At 41.9% G+C, this 12,482-nt stretch overlaps 1 long non-coding RNA gene across 2 annotated transcripts in view; it reads left to right on the forward strand.

The window, feature by feature from the left end:
- The window catches only part of LOC115098277, a 123,039-nt gene that overhangs the window by 105,622 nt on the left and 4,935 nt on the right, over window positions 1-12,482 (forward strand). Inside the window, exons 1-2 of one of the 2 annotated variants that reach the window (XR_003858461.1) lie at window positions 7,424-7,547; window positions 11,221-11,295. This is a non-coding gene — a long non-coding RNA (uncharacterized LOC115098277). Of the gene's footprint in view, window positions 1-7,423; window positions 7,548-11,220; window positions 11,296-12,482 lie in introns of those variants that run through there. The other variant, XR_003858460.1, reaches the window with a different exon arrangement.

The following is a 12,482-nucleotide window of genomic DNA, read 5'->3' on the forward strand; positions in this document are numbered from 1 at the left end:
TGATGTAAGAGGTCCACCACCTTCACACTAGGCAGGCAATTTACCAAGTGATCCCATGACCATCAGCCACTCAGTTATCTAATTCCTAATGATTGAATCATCAACTACAATGGCCATCTTAACACTTCCTTTCTGCCCATATACTTCTGGAGACACATCCTCGGTGCGAGAGAATACTGCATCATCTTGAGGGCAGGTCCTAGCTACCGGATTGCTTCATGCCACAACAAAGTGATGCTCTCCTTCCAAGTGACCTTTCCCCTGCAAGGCAGCAAAGAATCTGCCAGAGTGGAGATGGGTCTGCCTACTATGCCCTGAAGCTCTCCTCTATATACCTCTCTGTCTCCCTTAACTCCTCCAGATTTGCCACCTTAGCATCTAGAGATTGAACTTGTTCTCCGAGGGCTAGGGGCTCTTTGCACCGAATGCACACATACAAACTGTTATGGTTTTGTAAGAATGTGAACCATGGGCCGAGATGAGAGATGTCTCTGCCCACAGGGAGGAGCCCTGTGAGCCTTTACCGTCAGTGGGCGAGGTCTCAGCGACGTAGGACACAGCTGTAGGAGAGACTTTATTGAGAGGAAAGACAAAGCATAGCCCATGGAACGGGGCATGTAATAAACACAGTTCTTGAGCAATAGGTTATGCCCAGGGTGGCACCGCTGGGGTGAAGGTCCGGTGGTGGTCCGCAGTGCGGGCTACACCGAGGATGACTGTACTGATGATGAAGGTATAGGAAGGTCTGAGGTGCAGGAACCCGGATGTAAGTCTTGTAGGTGCAGCAATACCCTGCAACTCAGGATATGCTGGAATAATAGTCACTGAAGAGGAACGGTAGTGGCCCGAGGCACGGGGTTCACGGTAGTAAGCTTCAGTAAGGCTGGTATCATAGAAGGTACTCACAGAGGAAGTTCCAGGAGAAGTCCCAGGCAGGAAGGACATCCGAGGAGCGGATAGCAAGAACGCTGAAGGGCCCCCTGAGGAGCGGGTACCCAGAGCATCCAAACAACAAGAGGAGACACTGGAACTGGAGATCCAAGAATGGAGCGGATTTAGCAACGAGAGAAGTCCTTGCTAACTCGTAATAGCAGAGGGCCGGTCAGCTTAAGTACAGTAGTGGGTTGACATCGTCGGGAGGGGATGCCCCCGAGGTTCCCACCATGATTTGTACAAAGGAGGCCCTTGCACGCGCGTGCTTTCGGTGATTCCAGAAGCAAGATGGCGGTCGGCAGTGCCCACGCCATCCCGGGAACGCCGGAGAGGTTGGCGGTGGTTGGTGAAGGCCGTCATTCGCCCTAGGATTGACGGTGCGGGGAAAAAAGAGGTGAGCATGAGAGGTCGCAGCCGTCTGCGACCGGGCGTAACACAAGCTTTCATCAATTGGCAGATAGTCATACTTGTGGCACTCTGACCAAAAGACTGGATAGACACTCCCCCCCCCCCCCTTGCTGCTGGATTACTGCTTGCATCTTAACTTGGTTGAGTTAACAATTTAACATTTATAAGGGGGTAGGGATGTGCAAACTAATCTAAAGTACTTTAGTCTATTGATTTATTTTATATTTGTGTGTCAGTGATTCTCAAAACATACAATTATTCTACTTACATGCCTTATTGATTCATGTTTTGAAATAGCTACCTATTAGTGTATCAAATTTGTTGTTGCAAATTTATAGAGGTGATGTGGAGCACACCAATAGGTGTGCACCTTCCGGTCCTCTGCTGCTGGAAAGAGGGCAGGGCTGTGGAAGCTAAGCCTAGATAGCTCGCGGTGGCTTCTGGAGTCCTCTGCTGGGAGAAATATGCAGATGAACCTTGTGGTTTCGGTGTCTTGGCATGTTTGTTTCCCCCCCTTCTGATGATCTTTACCCACAAGTTTCATTAGAAAAATCCCAGTTTTGGAGCCCAAAATGGTCTGCATTGTTCCCCCTTTGCCTTTAATGGAAAACAAATGGAATGAATAAATGACATTTTTTTTTTGTTTGAAATGACCAAATGAATTTTGACGACTTATGAAATGAATGAAAGAACCAAAATGATGATTTTGTCTGTGCACATCCCTAGTAGATAAGATATCACCGGCACCCATTCACTAAGGAGGGTAAAATCTGTTGGTTGGCATAACCTACACTGTTCTACAGGCTAACTACATCTGAGGACGTATGAAGTAAAAGCAACCTTGTAGTTAATTTCCTGTCTTTCAATCTTGAAAATATATTTGTGTAAACAGTCTGCTTCCTAACACATGAAAGTGAAGCAAGATGATTAAAATATCTTTACATCATATTTGTTTTTGTTTTTTTTTAACTTTTAGTGTTCTGGACTCAAGACTGTTGGTTCAGTGCACCATAAGAGGTTTGAGCACATTTGTGTATGTATTGCTTGCTGTGTATCATTTCATGTGTGACGATATGAAGAGAGCAGCATGGAAGAAGAGTCTGTCCTCAGGAGTAAAGGAGGAGAGCAGCAGGAGATATTATTGAAAATAGTCGAATTGCTTTTGTTGAAAAATATTGTTGCACTTGCTTGAATGGCACTAAATTGACAGAAAATATTTGGTGTACTTTCCTTCTACTATGGCTACCTTAGAAACAGCCAATAAACGAGTGAGAATGCAGTTTATTAAACACTGTCAACAGCGTGAAGCAGGTTCCCTGCTGCTGAGCATAAAACTCAAGTGTATTGAATTGCTGAAATGTACTTGCAAGTTAAAACTTTAAGTAAACCTGGAGGCATTTGAACCCTGACCCCTCAACAAGGGCTACATGAGCAAAATGCAGTCTTTACTTTTCTGGTAAAACAGACTGGACGTGTTAAAATCTTCTCTGCAAAAATCCCTCAACAAGGTGGTATAAATTGAACTCCCTCCAGTGGCAAGAAGAATGCATGAACCTTAGCAAATTCGGAGCAAAAAGGGGGCTTGCTTCCAGTTGGCCAGCAGGAGGCGCTCTCCTCTTGACAGCAGAGCCCAGATGGATGTTAGTTCTAGCCTTGGCTGTTACACCTTTCCTGGCAGCCGCACTCTCTTCGTGTCAGCAGGTTCTTATCTACACTTGAGCTCCCACCTTCTTCGTTAAGATGTTCAGTGCTACATGATGTTCTGTGTGTCCTTTTTGAGCTGCTAATTACTTTCTCGCTAAGCTGCTTTATGTCAATTTTCTCTCGGCCCCCACCCTACTGGTCCAGTTTCCATAAATGCCTAATGAGGATTTAACGTCTTTCCCTTATTTCTGAAATCTTTGCTTACCCCGTATTGTTGTTTTTAAGCCTCCTCTGCTTTCATTGTGTATTGAATGGATTTAAGCACCATCTAGAATGTGTCTGGAAAAAAAACGACATTTCGAGTTTCTCAATAGATAAGAAAACTAAAGCCTTCAGCTTAATCAGTGCTTAGTCCATTACAGTGAGCTCTCAAGCAGTATAAGTCACACTTTAATAAGCGCAATTTCCTAAGTTGTCGGGTCGCTTTGTGGCTTCTAACTCCAATTTATGCAGTTTATGGTTATAACAAGTGCCCTAGGTATCAACTCCTTTTTTTTTTTTTTTATGAAGAAAAGTGCCAATCATCAGTTAATTTATCTCCATCCTATTTGGGGGGAAAGCAACGGGAAGATAACAGTCACTTATAGCATCTCCCTGAGACAAAAGCTACATCAGAAACTGCTGCCTCTCTGATTCTGTTCGATGCTGATGTTGGTACTTACAAAGCAATATTACCACAAGAAAGAAGAGCTTCCTAGGTGAGAAGAAATGTATAACCGGGGCCAAATCACTAAAGCTTCTGCAAAATGACATAAGAACATGCCATACTGGGTCAGACCAAGGGTCCATCAAGCCCGGCATCCTGTTTCCAACAGTGGCCAATCCAGGCCATAAGAACCTGGCAAGTACCCAAAAACTAAGTCTATTCCATGTTACCGTTGCTAGTAATAGCAGTGGCTATTCTCTAAGTCAACCTAACTAATAGCAGGTAATGTGTGCTACATTACAGTTTGCATATGAACCGTTCATGCTAAAAGCATACTTTCAGCTTGAATACAGGGAGGATAGTTTTCAAACAGCTATGCGCAGTGTCATATATTGCCGCACGTAGATCTATGATAGTATTTTATAACCCACACGTATCATATACACCCATAATATAGAATATGCGTATCTTTACTCCGGAATATACATCATATGTATGCTTACACACGAATACATGCAATGCATCCAGAACAAGCAATACCTACAGTACTTGAATTTAATCTGCTTTGAAGTGCCTGAAAAGTAGAATATAAATCAAATAAATACATTTCAATACATTGAATTCATATACTTCCCCTACCTATTTTAAAAATATCCATGCATACTGGACCAGATTTTAAAAAGCATTTACTTGAGTAAAACTGGGTTTTTACGTGTGAACATGCACTTCACTCAAATAAGCGGGCTTTTGAAAATTGGTACAATATATGTCATTGAATTGTGCATAGGATTTACTCATGAAAGTGCACTTTATGCGAGTAAATAGCTTTTGAAAATTGCTCTAATAGTATGTCACATTTACGTGTAACTCCTTTGAAAATGATAGTAATATTTTATGCGTGACAATAAATTTAGAATTTATTTGGGTAAAACCAGATTTACGCATGTAAGTAAGTCAGCATATTTTAAAGCGTGCGCGTAATTGAAAATAACCAGTTTACTAATTACTAATCCTAATCCTCCTCCAGGACGCCCAGACCTTCCTGGTTCTTCAATCTGAACTCTACCCAATTCACTCATACCTTCCACCCAGCCAATAATACAAAATAAACAAGATAATCAGGTGTGAAATTATGCAAGGAAGTTGCCAAATGTACACAAGTGTGTCTTTTAAAATAGAACCTTAAGATCGTAACTGTTGGCCCTAGACTGTCCCTTTTTTACACACGTATATGTGTGCGCGAAATGTAAAGTATGCGTGTCATTTCGACCTTTATAAAATATTGATTGTGCGAGCACAGGCTACTTATGCATGTGCATGTTTATTTTTACCTTTGTAACTCTGAAAATGACCTCCTAAGGGGTGGATTTTAAAAGGGTTACGCGCGTAACCCTTTTAAACCCGCTCCTGCGCGCGCTGAGCCTATTTTGCATAGGCCCAGCTACGCGCGCAAGCCCCGGGACGCACGTATGTCCTGGGGCTTGAAAAAAGGGGCGGGGAATGGGCGGGGTGGGCAGTCCGGGGGCAGGACCAAGGCCTTCGGCACAGCGGCCGTGCCGGGGGATTGCGCGCAGGTACTTGGCTAGCGCGTGCAACCTATGTGTGCCAGGAGGCAGGCGTAAATAAAAAAATAAAGGTAGGGGTGGAATTTAGGTAGGGCTGGAGGGCGGGTTAGATAGGGGAAGGGAGGGGAAGGTGGGGGAGCGGAAGGAAAGTTCTCTCCGAGGCCGCTCCGATTTCGGAGCGGCCTCGGAGGGAACGGGGAAAACCATCGGGGCTCCCCGTTCGGGCTCGGCACGCGCAAGGTGCACAAGTGTGCACCCCCTTGCGCGCCAACCCCGGATGTTATAAAATCGGGCGTAGATACGAAAATCTGGCCCTAAAAGTATTAGTGTACATAAGTACAAATAATCAGACTTTGGTGCATGGAGGGTCTGATTTTCAAAAGTATTTACATGCTCAAAGGGGCTTTTGAAAATTACCATGGGGAATGTACATGCTATGTTCATACTTTTACACAAACTTGAAAGAGGCATTCCTAGGGGCAGAGTTGGGGATGGGGAAACCATTTATGCCCACACTTTCGATTTTCAAAAGTGTGCACTTAAAATGTAGGCATGCACATTTGCATCTACTCCCAAGCAGGCGGAAATAATTATATGCAACAATTGCTATTTTGTAAGAGATATACGCGTATACATTACAGAACTTATTCTTACACTTTTACATCTGCTAATTGACTCGGACTTACATCTGCTAATTGACTCGGACTTACCTGCAGTTTTTGGGTGAGAGGTCTGAATGACCTGGCAGGGGTATCTGTGAACTGGTGATCTCAAGTACACTTGCAAATATTTTCAAAACGGTAAACACACACATTTTATAAAATACCTGCCTCCGCATATAAATCAGTTATTACGTGTGCATGTTATATTTTTTATATACTTTATTTATTTAGACACTTTTGTAAACTGGTATATAAAATAACATTCACCTAAAATATACACGCGTGTATATTTTAGGAGAACGCATGTGTTTTTGCATTGGAAATATCAACGTGTGCTGAAACATACACGTGTACTCTTGGAGCTTATCTCTGCACAGCCACTTATGTGCGTAAATGCTGATTTGCGAATAGGTTTGAAAGCGAGGCTCCTTTGCTTTCTGCCAGTGGGAGGGAGGGAAAGGATCATGCAATGACCGAACCCTGCAACCAGTTCTAGGGAGCAGGGTTACCAGGTAGAGGCAGGGCACAAGGCGTTTTCGCTGATTTACCCCACCTTTCCTCTCTGAGGATGGCCCTGCATCTGAATACCGACACCTTTCTCTGTAGGAAAAAAAGAACACTGATTTTAACCAGAAACACATTTTTAATCCTCCTTTCACACTCATTCACCATTCATACTATATGCATTACCCTGGATAAGAGTTATGTCAGTGCCATTTCACAGAATGGTTTATCTTTAGGTGCTCCTTGATATCAGATGGTAATACATTGTAGAATCTCTCCCATGCACATTGACAATCTGTCTATACTTTCCTGATTCCAAACTTATCTAATCTTTCCATTTTCATCCCCTGTGGCAAATGTTAAAACCAGAAAGAAATAGCAGGTAGGGGGGAGGGGAGTCAATAATCAAACTGATTATTGCCGAGTACTGTTCAGAGGTCTATTGGAAAATCTCTCATTGTTTTTGTTAAATGCCACAAAAGCTATTGGGTGGGCTGCAATGGAATAACTTGGTGCTTTTATTTAAAGATGTAAATCTGGTCTCATTCTTGACATGGATGTCAGTTTTGTATTCCGATTCACAGCAGCAGTTTCAGTCAGTGGCACTAAATCAGATGTGCTTAGTCTATTTTGTGGAACCAGACGGGGATGCCCGTTACTGCCGCCATTGTTTGCTTTGACAATAGAGCCACCAGCCTGTAAAATAAGAAGGAATGGTTCAATTACAGCAACTCATGTAGGCCAATATGACCATAAAATGGCATTACATTCTGACAACACAGTGATAGATAGGGCCGATCCTACAACTTCTATGCCTCATTTAATTCAGGATATAGATCTATTTTCAGGTACATTTGGATTTCAAGTAAATGTGAATAAAATAGAAGTATTAAATATTGAAGCTGATGAAAACTAGCCAGCCAGCCTATTTGGGACTGGAGCTTCGTTTGCAATTTTCTTTCCCCATTTTTACTTCTCTTTCATTCCTGTGTAGCCCATCCATCACAGCAAAATGAACACGCGTGTGCCCATACACGTCCATATCGGCGCGTGAGCAAAGATACGCTGGGGTTTAAAATCGTGTGCGCACTTGGGTGTATATGTCTTAAAATACACCATCTGCATGTAAGTATGCTCCTAATTTTAAGAGGTTACTTGAGCACAGCTGGTGCATGTGTCTTCCATAGGACTTTGTCGACTTTTATGCACGTATGTAGGCGGATTTTAAATCAAATGGTCCTCCTGCACACCTTCTCTTAAATGGCACTTCCATATCAATTCTCACTAATGCTCGAAATCTGGGAGTCTTACTAAACTCAGATTTGTCTATGTCACAACACATTTCTTTAACAGTCAAAAACTCTTTCTTTAAACTGCATCTACAAACGCCTACGCCCGCTTCTATTTTTTCGTGACTTCCATTCTGTTCTCCAATCCTTAATCTTCTCAGGATTGGACTACTGTAACGGGCTTTACTTGGGACTTCCAGACTCTGCAATCCAACCTTTACAGCTCGTACAAAATTCTGCTGCCCATATTTTACTGGTTTCACCTGTCAAAAGTCATATCACCCCAATGCTATACTCTCTACATTGGTTACCCATCAAATTCAGAATCCTTTATAAAATATTGTCCATTGTGCACTCACTATTACATAACCCATCCTCGATTTGGCTCTGTTCCATTCTCCAGATCTACAAACCATCTAGGCATTTAAGATCCCTAACCAAAAATTTACTAGATATTCCATCAATACGTCTAGTTCGCTTAAATATCACAAGGGAAAGAGCTTTTTCAGTAGCAGGTCCATTACCGACTCTTTACCGACTCCTCTTCGTCAAATCTCAAACTCCAAAGAATTCAAGAAATCACTAAAAACATACCTTTTCTCAAAAGCATTTGCCATCTCCGACACAAACCTCACTTAATTCCATTATACACAGTCGTTACCATTACTCTGTTTTAATCTATCACATCTCATTTCTTTTCCCTTCCTTTGACTTTAATTAGATTTTAATATTATTTTAAAATGTTTGTCTATCTATTTATAAAACTTTATGTATGTAATTTTCCTACTCTTCTTTTTCATTTGTTTTTGTCTTTTATATATTGCAAACCGTTTTGTTCAATATTTTATTGCTAAATGGTTATATAAATAATTTTAAATAAATAAATAAATAACATGCTCACGCAAGGGACAACCCAGTTTTTCCAATTAGTCCACCATGTTGCCCAGTTAATATCGAGATCTTCCAGACCCCTCTGGTTCTTCATCCTGTAAGCCCTAAAACTCGAGATCTGACGACTTGCTCCTCATCTGGAGCAGCAGTAACGTTATGCAGATAACAAGCTGACATGTGCTGTGGTTTACGGTTTTAAGATATAGAGTTACGCATGTAACTGTTGGCTGCGCCCCAGAACGCCCATGCCCCGCCCTTTTTCTGCCCCTGCGCCGGTATAAACCTGCGTACTTCATGTCTTTTTAAAATCTGTATCGCTCGAGCGTGACCCACATATGTGCTCGTGTGGTCATTTTAGCGCGAGCAACGCTTTGAAAATTGACCTCCTAGTGTATTTATTTGCACAGCACAAATGATTTCCAAAGCAAAGATTAACAGAAGACAACAATTTTTCTAACACTGTTAGAACATAAGAATGTAATGTGACATGCTGGGTCAGACCAAGGTCCATCAGGCCTAGCATCCTGTCTCCCACAGTGGCCAGTTGGGATGACAGCTACCAAGCAGATGCCAAAAAGTACATTTATTTCTTGTTGCTCACTCCTAGGAGTAAGCAATGGCTTTCCCAAGTCCATCTGGCTAATAATTGTTTCTGAGTTTCTCCTACAGGAGCTTGTCCAAACCTCTCTTAAACCCGTTATAAGAAAATGCCATACTGGGTCAGACCAAGGGTCCATCAAGCCCAGCATCCTGTTTCCAACAGTGGCCAATCCAGGCCATAAGAACCTGGCAAGTACCCAAAAACTAAGTCTATTCCATGTAACCATTGCTAATGGCAGTGGCTATTCTCTATGGGGTGGATTTTAAAAAGCATTTACTCGAGCAAAACTGGTTTTTGCTCGAGTAAATACACTTTACTCAAGTAAGTGGGCTTTTCAAAATTGCTACAATATATGCCATTGAATTGTCCATAGGATTTACTCAAGTAAGTGCACTTTACTCGAGTAAATAGCTTTTGAAAATTGCTACGATAATATGTCACATTTACATGCGTAACTCCTTTGAAAATGACCCCCTAAGTGAACTTAATAGCAGGTAGTGGACTTCTCCTCCAAGAACTTATCCAATCTTTTTTAAACACAGCTATACTAACTGCACTAACCACATCCTCTGGCAACAAATTCCAGAGTTTAGTTTAATTGTGCGTTGAGTAAAAAAGAACTTTCTCCGATTAGTTTTAAATGTGCCCCATGCTAACTTCATGGAGTGCCCCCTAGTCTTTCTACTATCCGAAAGAGTAAATGCTAGTCACCTTGACCATGTCCTGTAGCAACAGATTCTACAGTTTGATTGTGTGCCTGCTGAAGAAGTACTTTCTACAATATGTTTAAAATCTGCTGGTTATTAGCTTTAAGGTGAATTTTAAGAGCCCAACACACGCTCAAATATATCGGGTTTGCATGCACCGAGCAGATTTTAAAAGCCGCCTGGATCAGCACCATAAATGCCACTGCGCACACATCTCGGAACTTCTCAGAAAGGGGTGGGGTGTGGGCGGGGCATGGGCAGTACATGGGCATTTTGATACTTGAACCAGAAATGTGCATGGAAATACTTACGCGATCCAACGCGCACCTGTCATGTAACTTTACTTCTGCAATGGATGGTGCTTAAGTTAAAAAAACAAAACAACAAACAAAAACTAATGAGCCATATATAAGGGGTGTAAAGGGTCTGGGGTGACTGGGGGGTGTTCAGGCTATCAAACCAGGGGTTGGGGGGGGGGGGGGGGGGGGGGAAGGGTTGAAGGACCTAACTGGTAATTGGATGAAATGGAGTTGGTGCATGTCCCTTTTAAAATTTCCCCACTTACATAGTAGAAGTGGCTTTTGTGCAAACAGACGAATGTACACTTAAAATTGGCTATTTTGATAGATATGCGCATATATGTCCATATGTTATAAAATACCCACATCCCTGGGCGTGGGACAACAAACATGCACATGTGCGCCTGCGTGCCACTTTGAAAGTTACCGTCTATATGGCGGCCAATATTCAGCTGCGGAGCAGCTAGTTAAGTTATCCGGATACACTTATCCGGCTAACTTACCCAGGATATTTAGCGGCGAGGCAGCACTGCTGAATATACCCGGCTCTCTTAAAGCTAGCCAGATAAGTACTGTACATCCAACTAACTTTAGGAAAGTCCTATTGAGCAACTGGAGTTACATGGCTAACTCCGCTCCTCCTAGAAACGCCTCCCATCGCCTTCTTCGGCTTGCCCCCAATTTATGCGGCTAGAATGTAGCCGCATACAGCGATGAATATCACCATTTTTCCATTTATATGGATAACTTTTCAGTTATCTGTCTATTTGGCTTTTGAATATCAACCTCATGGCATATTCCCTTGCTTTATTATTACTTGAAAGGATAAGTATAACCATACTTTATTAATAACCCATTCCACCCCACTCATGATTTTAGAAACTTCTACCATGTCCCCTCTCAGCTGTCTCTTTTCCAGGCTGAAGAGCCTTAATCTGTGCAGCCTCTCTTCATAAGGGAGCAGTTCTGTCCCCTTTATCGTTTTTGTTCCCTTCTCTGCACCTTTTCTAGATTCGCTGTCTTTCTTGAGATGGGGCAACCAGAACGTCTCAACTTCAAAAATTTGGAACAATGGTCAAGAGTCTGGTAAGTGTGCTTTAATAATAATAATAATAATAATAATAATAATAATATTGCCCATGTATTTGAAATGCAAAATTCTAAAGACCAATACAGTTATCATACCTATGCACTACATGAACAGGCCAAATTCATATCTTCTGTAGACATTACTGATAAAGACAAACTGGTATGTGAGGTTGGATTTGGTTCAAAATTAATTCGCCAGATAGTGAACTCAGGTTCACTGCCATTTTCTTCCTCAGGGGTCCTCAGACTGCCTGAAGTCTTCTGTCATGGAGTATATATCTAGGTGGTCTTGAGATCCACAAAAAAAAAAAAAGATAAATTATTTATTCCTACAATTAAAGACTTGCATATAATAGAATCTTGACATAGATCCTTTTCTGTTATGGGTCCCTATTTCGGAATATATTCTTCCTCAAGACACATTTAGAGACAGATTTTCTACATTTTAGGGAACTGGTAAAAACATGATTTTTCAAGCAGGCGCTCGCTGACATTTGGATTAATGGTTAAATTGCCATTTTTTTTATTGTTTAATGCTTTGTTGTCCTTGCTTTGTTTTATTGTTTTTGTCTTGGCAGGAATATACAGGGCATTTTTATTCATGACATTATTCTGTGATTGTTAAAGAGTATTTGTTTTAATGATTGTGTTTTCTTGTTCTATATTCAATGTTTTACTGTGAGTAAGCTCTATCAGAACCGCGCGCTAAAAATGACCCACGTAACTAAATCAGTGCGACAACAGCCATCTTGGATCCCCTCACAGACACCTCATTTTAACACAGCTAAATGTATGCACACTGTGTAACCAAGATATAGTGCACTTTTAGCTGCATTTCAAGAAGGCAGTTTTAGTCAGTCCATTTTACCCTTGAAAATACTTATTTAATTTGAGTACATGCTTTTGAAAATTGCCCTCCTTGTGGTGTCATTCACGAGTCAGTTTGGGAAACAGCTGAAACTGAAGGGCTGGTGGTTTCTTTCAGCCAAATTATCAGGGGCTATAACTAAGCGTAGGCTGCCCAGGGCATAAAGTCTTCTGGATTGGGAAAAAATATCTAAAAAGCATGTATATGCCAGTGTGAGGGTATTGGTTGCAGTGCTGCCCTCCTGCCTGCAGGGGCCCTCAGTAGGTGATGTTCATGCTGCCTCGGTCCTCCAAGCTACTATGGCTTGGAGGTCCTG

Source organism: Rhinatrema bivittatum, chromosome 8 (assembly GCF_901001135.1).
Source record: "Rhinatrema bivittatum chromosome 8, aRhiBiv1.1, whole genome shotgun sequence".
Lineage (NCBI taxonomy): Eukaryota > Metazoa > Chordata > Amphibia > Gymnophiona > Rhinatrematidae > Rhinatrema > Rhinatrema bivittatum.